The sequence below is a fragment of the Pinus tabuliformis genome, chromosome 7 (genome assembly GCF_031772625.1).
Source record: "Pinus tabuliformis cultivar Carrire ecotype Pingquan chromosome 7, CPIR1, whole genome shotgun sequence".
NCBI classification, from domain to species: Eukaryota; Viridiplantae; Streptophyta; class Pinopsida; order Pinales; family Pinaceae; genus Pinus; species Pinus tabuliformis.
Genome location: NC_142293.1, coordinates 1,552,108,594 through 1,552,121,734, shown reverse-complemented (window position 1 = coordinate 1,552,121,734; position 13,141 = coordinate 1,552,108,594).

Here is a 13,141-nt window from a genome sequence, read left to right as displayed (position 1 = left end):
GTGTAAATTTCTGCGTGAACCAAAATTGATTTCTTTCAATTTAACATTTCTATCGGCCTCTCTTTGCACCTTCCTTTTGGGGCAATTGCTAGTATTACAAAAATAATAAATATAATTGTGTTACGACGAGTTTTAAATTTAAAAAAAAAAAATAACGAATATATTTGTCTTGAGGAGTTTTACAATTAAGTAGGGAAAAAATGGATTGGAGTTTTGGATATATATAGATATATATACTTTGTTATGTCGCACATATTCTATATTTTTTGTTGGCTCATTTAGAGGACAAGGAATATTGTAATAGTATATTTATTTTATTAACATTATCAACATTATAAGGTATATATTTTAATAGAGTATTAAATTAAAAAATTAATAGTAAAAATAAAAAGTATTTGTTTATTGAATTCAATTTATTATATGATAATTTATTGTTATTAATTAAATTAAAAATCATTTATTCTTTAAAAAATTATGAATATTATATTAAAAATTTATTTAATATTATTTGTGCACATAATTTATGTTATGTATGTTATATTAAAATTTTATAGGACAGAGCACTTAAGGTGAGATTACACCATCCACTAGTCCGATATTATGTGATTAATGGTCTGAAGGCTGGCAGCATTCGACCCATGGGAAGGTTTAGCATACCAAGATGAAATCCGACCAAGGTACCGAGGAGACGTGTTAGTTATGGCGGCGAAGGACTACTACCTTCCCATCATGGAGGTGTAGCTGGAATGGACATTAATGATAGAGCCAGGCAGCGAAGGTTCACGATGGCAAGGTGGCAGCCTCACGATTGTTTAAGTAATGCATGTAAATGCCCGAACCTCCATATGCAGTGGAATAGAGTGAGGAAACGCAAAGCAGAATTGCAGAAGAAGACTGACTGTAAGATGGCAGAGTACCAGGAGCGGGGGGTAGGCAGGTTGACGCGGAGTAAAATGGCAACCCCAATGGAAAAAGGCAAGAGCTCTGTCGAGGAAGCCATGCAGAGGGTTTATTTGGATATCCAGGAGGATTCGGAAGAGGAATTTGACATTAGGAAGTTCTTTGCAGAGGAGGAGCCTCAACGGGGAGGGAAAGGCAAAGTGGGCATGGGGAAGACCCAAACGAGAAACGTGGGAGACAGTGAGGAGGAGAGTGAAGACCTCAATGACGAAGAAGAGGTGGAGGAACGAGGCCGGGGCAGAGGAGCGCGGGGAAGAGCGACGCAGCGAGGGCGAGGGAGACCTGCGGGACGAGGTGGTCGAGGAAATAGAAACTCAAATCTGCGTTCGGAAATGGAGGAAGGTGCAGCCAGTGAGGCACGTGGAAGAAAGCGAGGGAAGAAGGATTTGAGGAGGCGTTTGCAAGAAGCAGAAGCTGCATATGTCTTGGATACTAACCCTAATATTAGAAGGATGATAGCGCAGATGGAGGAAGAAGCCTTGCAGGGGTACTCAGAGCCAGAGATGGAGGATTGGGAACAATATCTCCCTGACCCTGGACATACGCGAGGTAGAATGTCATTATATAAACAGTCTTTGCATGTCTACTGGGGTATGAAGCGTTTATTAGCTAAGGCTATGGAACAAGTCGCTTTAGAGATGGCAGAATTGATTCAAGGTATTCCAACTATGAAAAAGGAGCTGAAAAACATTCAAGTGACTCTAATGATGCAAGACAAGAAGATGGATGCTATCGTGCAGCTGCTCCAAGCGGGGGGTTTGGGCATCAAATTAGAGAAAGAACCAAAGGATGCAGAACCAAAGGATGTACCGAAGCAGTAAAAGTTTGCAGCTGAGGTGTCGAGGTTTTTCTCTATGTAGCAGATTTTCTGTGTTTTGTTTATACATATTTTGATGATACTGTCTTAGAAAGAAAACTTTAAACTGGTAGTAAAGATAGATGTATATTTAGCATGGATAGATAGGTTGGTGACATACTGTTTTTGGATGGCTTTGAAACATTTCAGATGGTAACGAAGCCCGGTTTCCCTTAAGGGCGGGTGGAGACCTGTCCATTTTTGTAATTTTCTTATGGTTTTCAGTAATGGAAAATAGAGTACCGCACTAGCTTACAAAAAAAAAAATTATAATAATAATATTAATATATGTCAATCAAAATTTTTAATTTTAATCCATTTTGAAATGAAAATACTAAAATACAAATAAAGTCATTTTATTATATAAATTAAAATAGTAATAATTTATTTCACATTTTTTATTTAAATTAATTAATAAATATAATCTTTTATATATAAATATAATTTATGTTTTTAATATTTTGGATTTAGATATTCCCCAATGTTTATTTTCATCTTGTCGACCTTTCGAGTCTAGAACAAGACTTATCTTCAGGACTCATTTATAAAGAAGAGAAGTGATGGCTATAAATATGTCAAATTTGGGGAGCCCACCATCTCAAGATGAAAATAATTTTTATAATTAAAATTTATTATTTATTTATTTAATAAACCATTCATTTTTATTTTTATTTTTTCTATGTTATTATATTTTAGTTTAGAATATATTTATGGACTTTAATTGTTGTTAATAAATTTTATTGAGAATTATATTGTATTAATAAAAAAATATTATGATGTTAATAATTTTATTATTACCTTTGTGTTAATATATTATTTGATTATTATAGATTTTATTAAGCCTGTGTTATTAGTTTGTTGTTAATAATGTGTCATTTAAAAGGTTAATAAAAATGTTATTTTATTTATTGTTAAATTTTTATTTTTACTTTTATTTATGTTATTATTTATTATTTATTAGAAATTATAGAATGTTATTTTATTTATGGTTTAATAAAATAATAAATATAATTGTGTTACGACGAGTTTTAAATTTAAAAAAAAAAAATAACGAATATATTTGTCTTGAGGAGTTTTACAATTAAGTAGGGAAAAAATGGATTGGAGTTTTGGATATATATAGATATATATACTTTGCTATGTCGCACATATTCTATATTTTTTGTTGGCTCATTTAGAGGACAAGGAATATTGTAATAGTATATTTATTTTATTAACATTATCATAGTATATTTATTTTATTAACATTATCAACATTATAAGGTATATATTTTAATAGAGTATTAAATTAAAAAATTAATAATAAAAATAAAAAGTATTTGTTTATTGAATTCAATTTATTATATGATAATTTATTGTTATTAATTAAATTAAAAATCATTTATTCTTTAAAAAATTATGAATATTATATTAAAAATTTATTTAATATTATTTGTGCACATAATTTATGTTAGGTATATTATATTAAAATTTTATAATAATAATATTAATATATGTCAATCAAAAATTTTAATTTTAATCCATTTTGAAATGAAAATACTAAAATACAAATAAAGTCATTTTATTATATAAATTAAAATAGTAATAATTTATTTCACATTTTTTATTTAAATTAATTAATAAATATAATCTTTTATATATAAATATAATTTATGTTTTTAATATTTTGGATTCAGATATTCCCCAATGTTTATTTTCATCTTGTCGACCTTTCGAGTTTAGAACAAGACTTATCTTCAGGACTCATTTATAAAGAAGAGAAGTGATGGCTATAAATATGTCAAATTTGGGGAGCCCACCGTCTCAAGATGAAAATAATTTTTATAATTAAAATTTATTATTTATTTATTTAATAAACCATTCATTTTTATTTTTATTTTTTCTATGTTATTATATTTTAGTTTAGAATATATTTATGGATTTTAATTGTTGTTAATAAATTTTATTGAGAATTATATTGTATTAATAAAAAAATATTATGATGTTAATAATTTTATTATTACCTTTGTGTTAATATATTATTTCATTATTATAGATTTTATTAAGCCTGTGTTATTAGTTTGTTGTTAATAATGTGTCATTTAAAAGGTTAATAAAAATGTTATTTTATTTATTGTTAAATTTTTATTTTTACATTTATGTTATTATTTATTATTTATTAGAAATTATAGATTTTATCTAGCTTATGCTTATTAGTTTCTTTTGTTAATAATGTTATTAAAAGAGTTAATAAAATGTTATTTTATTTATGGTTTAATAAATTATTTATTTTAGTTTAGATTTCTTCTATTTTATTAAAGATTTATGATATTATGTTTTTTAATTAATGTTAATGTAATACAATAAGAGTTTTATTATATTTAATAACCATTTTTGTTATTAATTTTATTCTTATTCATATTTAGGTTAATAATGTAATTCCTATATATTTTGGTTAATAAGATTTTTAATAATATAATTCATCTTTAATTATTTATGTTATTAATTTTATTAATTTTATTTTTATTCATATTTCGGTTAATACATAATTTCTTTAGTTTTGTGTTATTTTACACATAATTTCTTTAGTTTTATGTGTTATTTTACTAATGCTTAGATTTCTTAATAATGCTTGATGTTATTTTTAGGGTTAGGAGAGGGGTGGAGTTGGTAACCAAGGATAGGGGCTAACGAATGGATGGGTTCAAAGGGTCATACAAGGGGCATGAGAGGATTGTTAGGGAAATGTTAAGGGTAGGGGGAAATGATATAGGAGATAATTTTGAGGGGCAGGGTTAGAGGACGGGCATGATGAAGAATGGTAAGGGTGATGAGAAGGGGTGAGCATTTTATTCAATGCGAGGGAGAAGGGAAATCCAATTTCTGCTAACTTCCAAGTCTCCATATCTATTGAGGTTGTGCGGATGCTTGATGATTTCAAGAGCCTCCCGAACTTTATACTTAAAATAATGTTTTTCAAAGGCAATGACCTTTGTGTCTTCAAGGCAGATGTGGTGATTTGTCTTGTCTGCATGCTCAACTAAAGTTGAAGAATGAGATCTTTCATTCCGGATATCTGCCCCATGCTCTTTGAGCCTGATCTTGACCGACCTACCTGTTTCCCCAATATAGTGTTTCCCACAAGAGCAATTGATCATATAAACACCTTTCTGCTGGAGGTGCTCTGGAACATCCTTGACAGATTCTAAACTCTCAATAAAATTTATTAACAGCAATTAAAGCCCATAAATACATTCTAAACTAAAATATAATAACATAGAAAGAATAAAAATAAAAATAAATAGTTTATTAAATAAACAAATAATGAATTTTAATAATAAAAATTATTTTCATCTTGAGCTGGTCAGCTCCCCAAACTTGACATCACTCCAAGCCATATTTATAGCAATCACTTCTCTTCTTTGTAAATTAGTCCTGAGGATGGGTCTTGTTCTAGACTCAAAACGTCGACAAGATGAAAATGAACACTATGGAATATTTGAATTCAAAATCTCAAAAACCACACCACTGAAATCTACAAACCATTATAATTTATGTTATGATAATAATCGAAGTTAGCTTTTTTGGTTGGGTATAATGGTTATTACCTTTCTCAAACTCTTACACTCAAAAATATGTTTGTATCATTAACAAAGCCTAACTCCAACGGCATTGAGGAGAATTGACTAGGTAAGCTCTTAATAGTGAGGTGCATTGGAAAATAGGAAATTGGTCAACTGAACTAACTCTTAGAATTGTAACCTCTAAATACTTAGTAAATCTAAAATTAAATTAAATCTATATTAATATTTATAATTATAAAATAATTAGTTAAATTAATATTCTTTTAATAAATTTAATATATATATAAAATTTGATTTTTTTAATATATATCTCTATATCTATATCTATATCTATATCTATATATCTATATATATATATATATATATATATATATATATATATATATATAATTTGATTTTTTTTTATAATTAAATAAATAAATATTAAATACAAGTAGTGTGTTCACAACAATGTCATTATAATATCTGTCTAGTTAGCTAGAGTAAAAACTCTAGTAAAATGAGCATTGTTGAATAATTAAATATTCTTAATTCTTAATTCTTATATTGAGAATAATTTATAATCCTCTATGTATATTTTTTAGTAATGAGTCAGAGTTTTAAAAACCTATGGATGAGTGATATTTTGTCCATAAATAAAAAGCAAATTGACCTTGGAAATACCTGATAGATTTATGGATGATTTATTGAGTGATTTTAGAATTTAGAAAAATATTATTTATGGAGTGATTTATAAATGATATATGGAGTGATTATAGAATTTAGTACAAATCTTATTTATGGAATCTTTTAGGAATTAGAAAATCTATTGCAATTTCTTAATTCTACTTATTGTAAACATATGAGAAAATATGAGAACTAATGATAGAATACATGTAGAATGGAGCTAAGAGAGAGGAAGGATGGATTCCAAGCACGCATTAAAAGATAGCTAAATATGTTCTTTGAAAATTGTTGTGTTTGCATATGTTGCATGAACAAATAAGAACTGAATTTATTTGCTTGAAAAAATTCATATGATATATTATTTTCTTGGGAAAACCTCAATCATGCATAGAGGGATAAGTGTTTTGTTCATTGAATTCCTAAAAGATTTTATGTGCATTGAATTCTTAAAATATTTTCATGGCTAAATAATTGTATGAATTGCATGAGTTATTGGAAAATAGGGTCCAAATATGTCTTTGTATCTCCAAAACTATGACATATTTGTAAAAACCGAAAGAGGATTTTGTATATCCACTCGTTCTCGCCGAAAGCCTCTTTCTAATTTGAAAAAATTGTTTTCAACATCTCAAAAAATGTATCCAAAATTGATGACAAAAATAGGAAATTATTTAATATTTAAATCTGGAAACATGGGTTGCAAAGATTCATTCGAATCTTCCAAACCATGACACCTATGTAAAACCTAAGAGAGTTTTTTTTAATTAACAGATTACCACAAAAACCTCTTTTCTTTTTCAAAATTTTTTTTCCAGATGTTTGGAAACCGTGCCCAAATTTGATGACTAAAACAGGAAAAATAGAGAAAAACAAAGTATTTCCATTTAGTTTGTCAGCAAGATAAGAATAGTTTTTATGTGCATATAGAGACAAGCATTGTGTTAATGTTCTAGAAAATAAATAAACTAATTCCATGCACAAACAAATAACTATTAAGTTTGATATTTATTAAAAAGAGATAAGTTATTCACATGCACAAAAGCGGAACAATTATGTTGATAATTTTTGAAAAGGAATTGAGTTATTTAATTTAAAAGATTACCAATGATGTTCTCATGATGCATATGCATTAAATTTTTAAAGAGAAACATTAGACTCTTAAAGAGAATAGGCGTTTATGAGCATAAGAATAATATCTAGTATATTTGATCTACTTGAAATAATATGTGAGTAACCTTTTTGAGAAAGAGTTCACACAAAACCTTCGCATAAATACCCATTGGTTGTGTTATTTGAGAAGGATTTGTTATTCACACTATTTCTTGAGGAAATATGACAAAATTGTTTGATGTGTGAAACAATAGGAAAATATTTTGTATTGCATGCCTAATAGATAGTGAGTTAGCTAACTTTTGGAAACAGAATAATTAGTGTGTTAAATTCCTTTGAATATATATATATATATGCAAGGAAGTATTTGTTTCATTAGAACTCTTCAAAAAGAAGATAAGAGGAAAACGTGTCCTTGTATATACTATTGAATTAGATTCTTGGAGAGGAAAATTAGTAATCGTGTGCTTTATTGTGTTAAGGTTTCTTTAGAAGATTCTTTAGAGAAACATATACACTTGAATGCATGGAAAGGTATAGCTTTGGTATTGTATTTCTAGTGAAAAGGAAGGTGCAATCACATAATATTGATTGTGTTAACCTTCCTTTGGGAAAAATAATATGCATTTGCACACCTAAAGGGATTAGCTATGGTATTAGTTTTATTTTGGGGGAAGATTATGTATAGTTATTGGGCTAGATCTTTTGGTAAGAGTGTTAGTATGAAATTTATTTGAAGGTGTACCAAAAACATCTCACTTAAACCATTGGTGACACATGACCCTAACAACAATTTGTGGTTGCTTGTGCTTCAGATCCTTAATAACAAAACAAGAATAACCTACAAAAACACAACATATACAATTCAAAACAGCAAACAACAATATACATATCCAATGTAATAACCCAAATAGATAGACTTTTGAAATAATAAATCTTTATTAATAACACATAGTGAAGGAGATCTACAAAAGGGTCTTCAAATCCCTCTCTGTGGGATGGGTCCTTTGATGTCCTTGATGCTTCAGTAATCAATTCTCTCTCTCAATGTGTGAAAAGAACAAATCAATGTGTAGAACTCAAGTGAAAGCTCAGAAATGAAAATGGTGACGATGATAATGATCATGATGAAAAATGAATGGAAAGCCCTCCTATTTATAACAAAGTATTGAATTAATCATGAAAATGGATAATAATAAAATAATGTTGAGCAAATCAAAATCTAACCATTAAGAATACTTTATTATATCTTTTGGAGAGGGAAAAGATATTCAAAATGGTCAAATATATTTATTTAAAAATAATTAACAAATAAAATGATTTATTAATTATTTCGCGAGGATTAAGAATGTTGAGAAATTAAAATAATTATTAAATAGTGATTTAACAATTATTCCAATAATAGAATTAAGGAATAATAAATAAATAGTCATTTATTTAATTATTCCTACGGGATTAGTCAAATGTGACAAGGAATAATTATCAAACAATGATTTAATAATTATTTCTAGAGAAAATTAAATAAATAAATGAGAAATTAAAATAATTATTAAATAGTGATTTAACAATTATTCCAATAATAGAATTAAGGAATAATAAATATATATATATATATATATATATATATATATATATATATATATATATATATATATATATATATATATATATATATATATATATATATATATATATATATAATTATTCCTATGGGATTTAGTCAAATGTGACAAGGAATAATTATCAAACAATGATTTAATAATTATTCCTAGAGAAAATTAAATAAATAATGATTTATTTATTTATTCTCATAAGGTTTTTAAATTTTAATGAGAAAATAATTTAATAAAAATGGTGTACTATATTATTTCCAATGGTGAAAGTGATTTTACTATGGTAAAATTAATCCTATATGGTGTATTTTGATCCGCCTAGTTAGAAATGGTTGGGTGGTCATTTTTTGGTGATAGAAAACTGCCCCCCAATGTATGAGTGTTAGGAGAAAATTGTATGACTGAAAAACGTTGTAGGTTGTTATCACTCCTTCGGATCTCCAAGGCTGAGAAAGAGTCCAATTGAGGTAACAATAAACCAATATTTTGACTTGGTAGCTAGCCCTACCAAGCCAGAAAGGGCTCTCTCCAAAGTATCACAGCCAATAGGGTTGGATAGATTAGGGTTTTATGCTAGATATAGTAGCTCAGGGTTTTGATTTGATTTGATTGGGGTTGTTAGAAGAGGATTTGGTCAAAAAGACTAGGCCAAGGCAAATGAGGGTATGATTGCAGATATCTGATGGACCAAGGTAGGTAGGCACTCAAAAAGTTTAAGGTTATGAAGTGAGATGGATAAGACTGGTGAGGTGGTAGAAAGAGCAAGATAAGCATGTATTCTTTCTAAACTAAAGAAAATGGACAAACTATGAAGATTTCCCCAAAACAGAGCATGTAAGATGTACTCTACTCATCAACTTGAAAATCAAAATATCATAAAAGTGAACTAAAAAATGGGATTACAAAACATTCAAACATATGAAAAATAAGAAGAAACTATGTCAAAATTCCATACCACGGGTATTCCACCAAAATTGCTGCAACTCATTCATTAAATTCTACCAAATATTGGTTACACTAGTGTCTCTAATCAATAGTACAACATCCAACTAAGTCCAACCCTTGTCCATTGTGAAGAAAGGGACTAAATAGACATGAAAACCACTTCCCCTCATCCTTAGAGGTTGATTCCATGAGGTGAGAAAGATATTACACAAAAATTTGAACTAATAGCTAACTTGTAGGATGGTCCAAGTAACTCATTCCTATCTTAAATGAACTAATTCATTACACCTCATCTGCTTGATTTACCTAATGCATTTACCCTAGGTAATAGTAAAAACATGATAAGTACATCCAATTTGATAATTTACATAGGTAAAATCATCATTTGCCAAGGTGAAAATCAAAATAGGAGAGAAACTCAGAAAATAGGAGAACACTGACAAACGCGCCCTCTCTTTATCAAACACACCCTCCAAGTTTAGGGATGCTTTTGGATGCCTTTCCGGTGTCCAAATTTGCTCTAAGATAGCTTGTTTGAAAGCCCTTCAAGTCTAATTTCTAGAAATATCTTCAGTTTTCAATTAGGAGCTCATTTTCCTTGTCAAAGACTCAATCTCCCAAGATTGGTAAACGCACAACACCCAAGCCAGAAATGAGGCAAAAAGGTGATTTTTTGGTGGTTTTTTACCTTTTTTACTGACCTGTTTGTCTCCAAATGCCTAGAAAATGAATAGGATGCATGTCCTCATCACTCTGAATCCAATGATGTTGACCTTTTTCTCATTATATGCCCCAAAAAAGAGTGCAGCACCCTAGGTGTTGCGCGTTTGACAGGAATCTCGTCAAACACACCCTCTCTATGTGAAACATGCCCTACATCTTGCAGGCTGATTTTGGCTGCCTTCCTGAAGTCCGAATTAAGCCGTGGATAGCTCATTGGAAATCTTATCCAGTCTAGTTTCCATATATGCCTTTAGTTTTCATAATGGGCTTGATTTGACCCTCCAAAACTTCATTCTCCCAAGACTCGTAAAAAATTACAAAATGAGGGTGAAAAAATGAAGTGTTATCTTTTAGGACACTTTTGGACATCTTCTTGAACTCCAAATTGAGCTCTTGATAGCTCATTAGAAATATATTTCTGTGTAGTTATCATTTCACTCATCAAAAAAGTCATTTAGACACTCCAACTAGGATAAACAATGATTTTCCCAAGGTCACTCCAGAAGTGCAGCAACTATATTTTTGAAATTGCTCCAAAACCATGACACTTGTGTAAAAACTAAAGGAGGATTTTCATCCTTCGTCTATGATGGACAAATCCTCTCTCAATTTTGTCAAATTCATCTTCTTTTGGTCATAAACACAGTTTGAAGAAAAATTGGCCCTATGTGTGGCCAATGATTTGTCCCTTGTAATGACTTCTTGAAGAATGATGGATACATCATGTTTATGAGTTGGAATGGCCTCATACTTACTTATATGACCTACCTTATACCTCCTCTTCTCAGATGTCTCTGATTCCATAGCAAACCCTAGCTCAATGGGAGAGGAAATTATGGCTTAGTGTAGGCAAAATAGGGGATTTGGGAAATTTATAGGAATGAAGAGAAAAAAAGGGGATAGGGGGATTCGAAATTCTTAGGAAATTTTTGGGAGGTAGGGAGGGATGTTAGGAAGTAGGGGACATTGGAATTTCAATGATTAAGTGAATGGAATGGGTCCTAAAAGGAAAAACACAAGCTTAGTCTAGAAAAGTGTCAAAAGTGTAGCAATAGGCTAGGTTTTGTAGAACAGTGATCATTTTGAGGGATATGAATGATGGGAAGTGTTAAGGAAGGTATATTAAGGATAGGGGAAGGCATAAGAGCATCAGAATATAAGTTTTGTTGATGATTTAACCATGGAGGTCATGAAACCAAGAGAAATGTCTTCAAAACCCTAGGAGAGGGAAATGAGAGGAATGGGCATGGGAAAAGATCAAGGAAGGTAGATGGAGTGTAGGTGAGTGAGATATTGATGGAGGAGAGTTTAAATGAGACTTACCTTGGTCTTTGATGGCCTTTATACCTTGTTTAAATTTTCAAAATTGATCTTGGGACCCACTTTCTTCCTTTTGTCATTCACCTTACTCTTGGAAACTATACCTTTACACTTGACTTTTTCTTTGACAAATTGATCACTTGATATACATTGAGAACACTTTGACCTTTGAATGTTTAGTCCTTTGGCATTTTGGAACTTTGAATTAGCAGCTTGGAAATCATGTGCTTATTACATTTTATTGACATAAAATTACATAGTGAAAAATAAAGTTACATCTCTGGAATGAAATTCATACTTGAAATCAAAATTACAACTTTGGCGATCATCTTTACATGTTTGAAAATCCTCTTTAAATGAAAAAGAGATATTATTTTGTTCACTCTCATACTTTTTCTAGCCTTATGCAATGAAATGGTGTTTTATTGGACCTTGAAAAAATGAAACCTAGAGACCTAATGAAAACCTTGAGTGAGCAAACTTCATGGTGACTTGAATGACATGGAGACATGATGAAATAAACTTTCATAATTGATTTATGCTCAGTAAGACATGAAGGTGGGCCAGAAAGTATAGATTTTTGAGGGAGAATGCCCGGTTTTTTACTAGGGTTACCATCAGTGTGTAAATTTTTGAATGAGGACCTAGGTGGAATGACAAAACTTTCTGAGCGAGACCCTAATATGAATATGAAAAGAGGATTTTTTTTTTTATCACTTATGGAAATATGAAAACACTGACACTAACATATGTTACACTTCCATGAGACACGAAAGGGGATTCAGTGAGAGAGAGAGAGAGAGAGAGAAAAAATCATTAATTGATGTCTCGAAGAAAGAAAATGGAAACACCTAGTAAGCAACCTGAAATCTCTAGCATGAATCATGAAGAAGAGGAATAAATGCAACATGATATATCAAAATTATGAGACCAAGTGCAACAAAATTCACTCTCAGAAAAAGTAACAGAAGCAATGATGGATGGTTTAAAGAAAGTCGTGGAAGCTAAGGTGGATGATATAGAAGAAAAACTTAAAGGAAAAATGGAGGATTTGAAGATAGATTTGACAAATTTGCTACAAGAAATGCTTACTAATGGTGTAATTGTAGTAAATGAAACTCATGATTAGAACAAAATAAATGTTAATCATGATTTTATAGACTCTAACGTTGGATTGAGGACCCACCATGTTCCAAATATTGATATGAGGAAGTTTTATGGCAAGGATCTCGTAACATGGATACTACAGATGGAGCAATATTTCGATTTCCATAATGTGCAAAACACACAAAAGGTATGAATTGTAGCTTTATATTTAGAACCAAATCATTTTGTATGGTATTGATGGCTTTGATCTCATAAACAAATCGTCACTTGGGCAATTT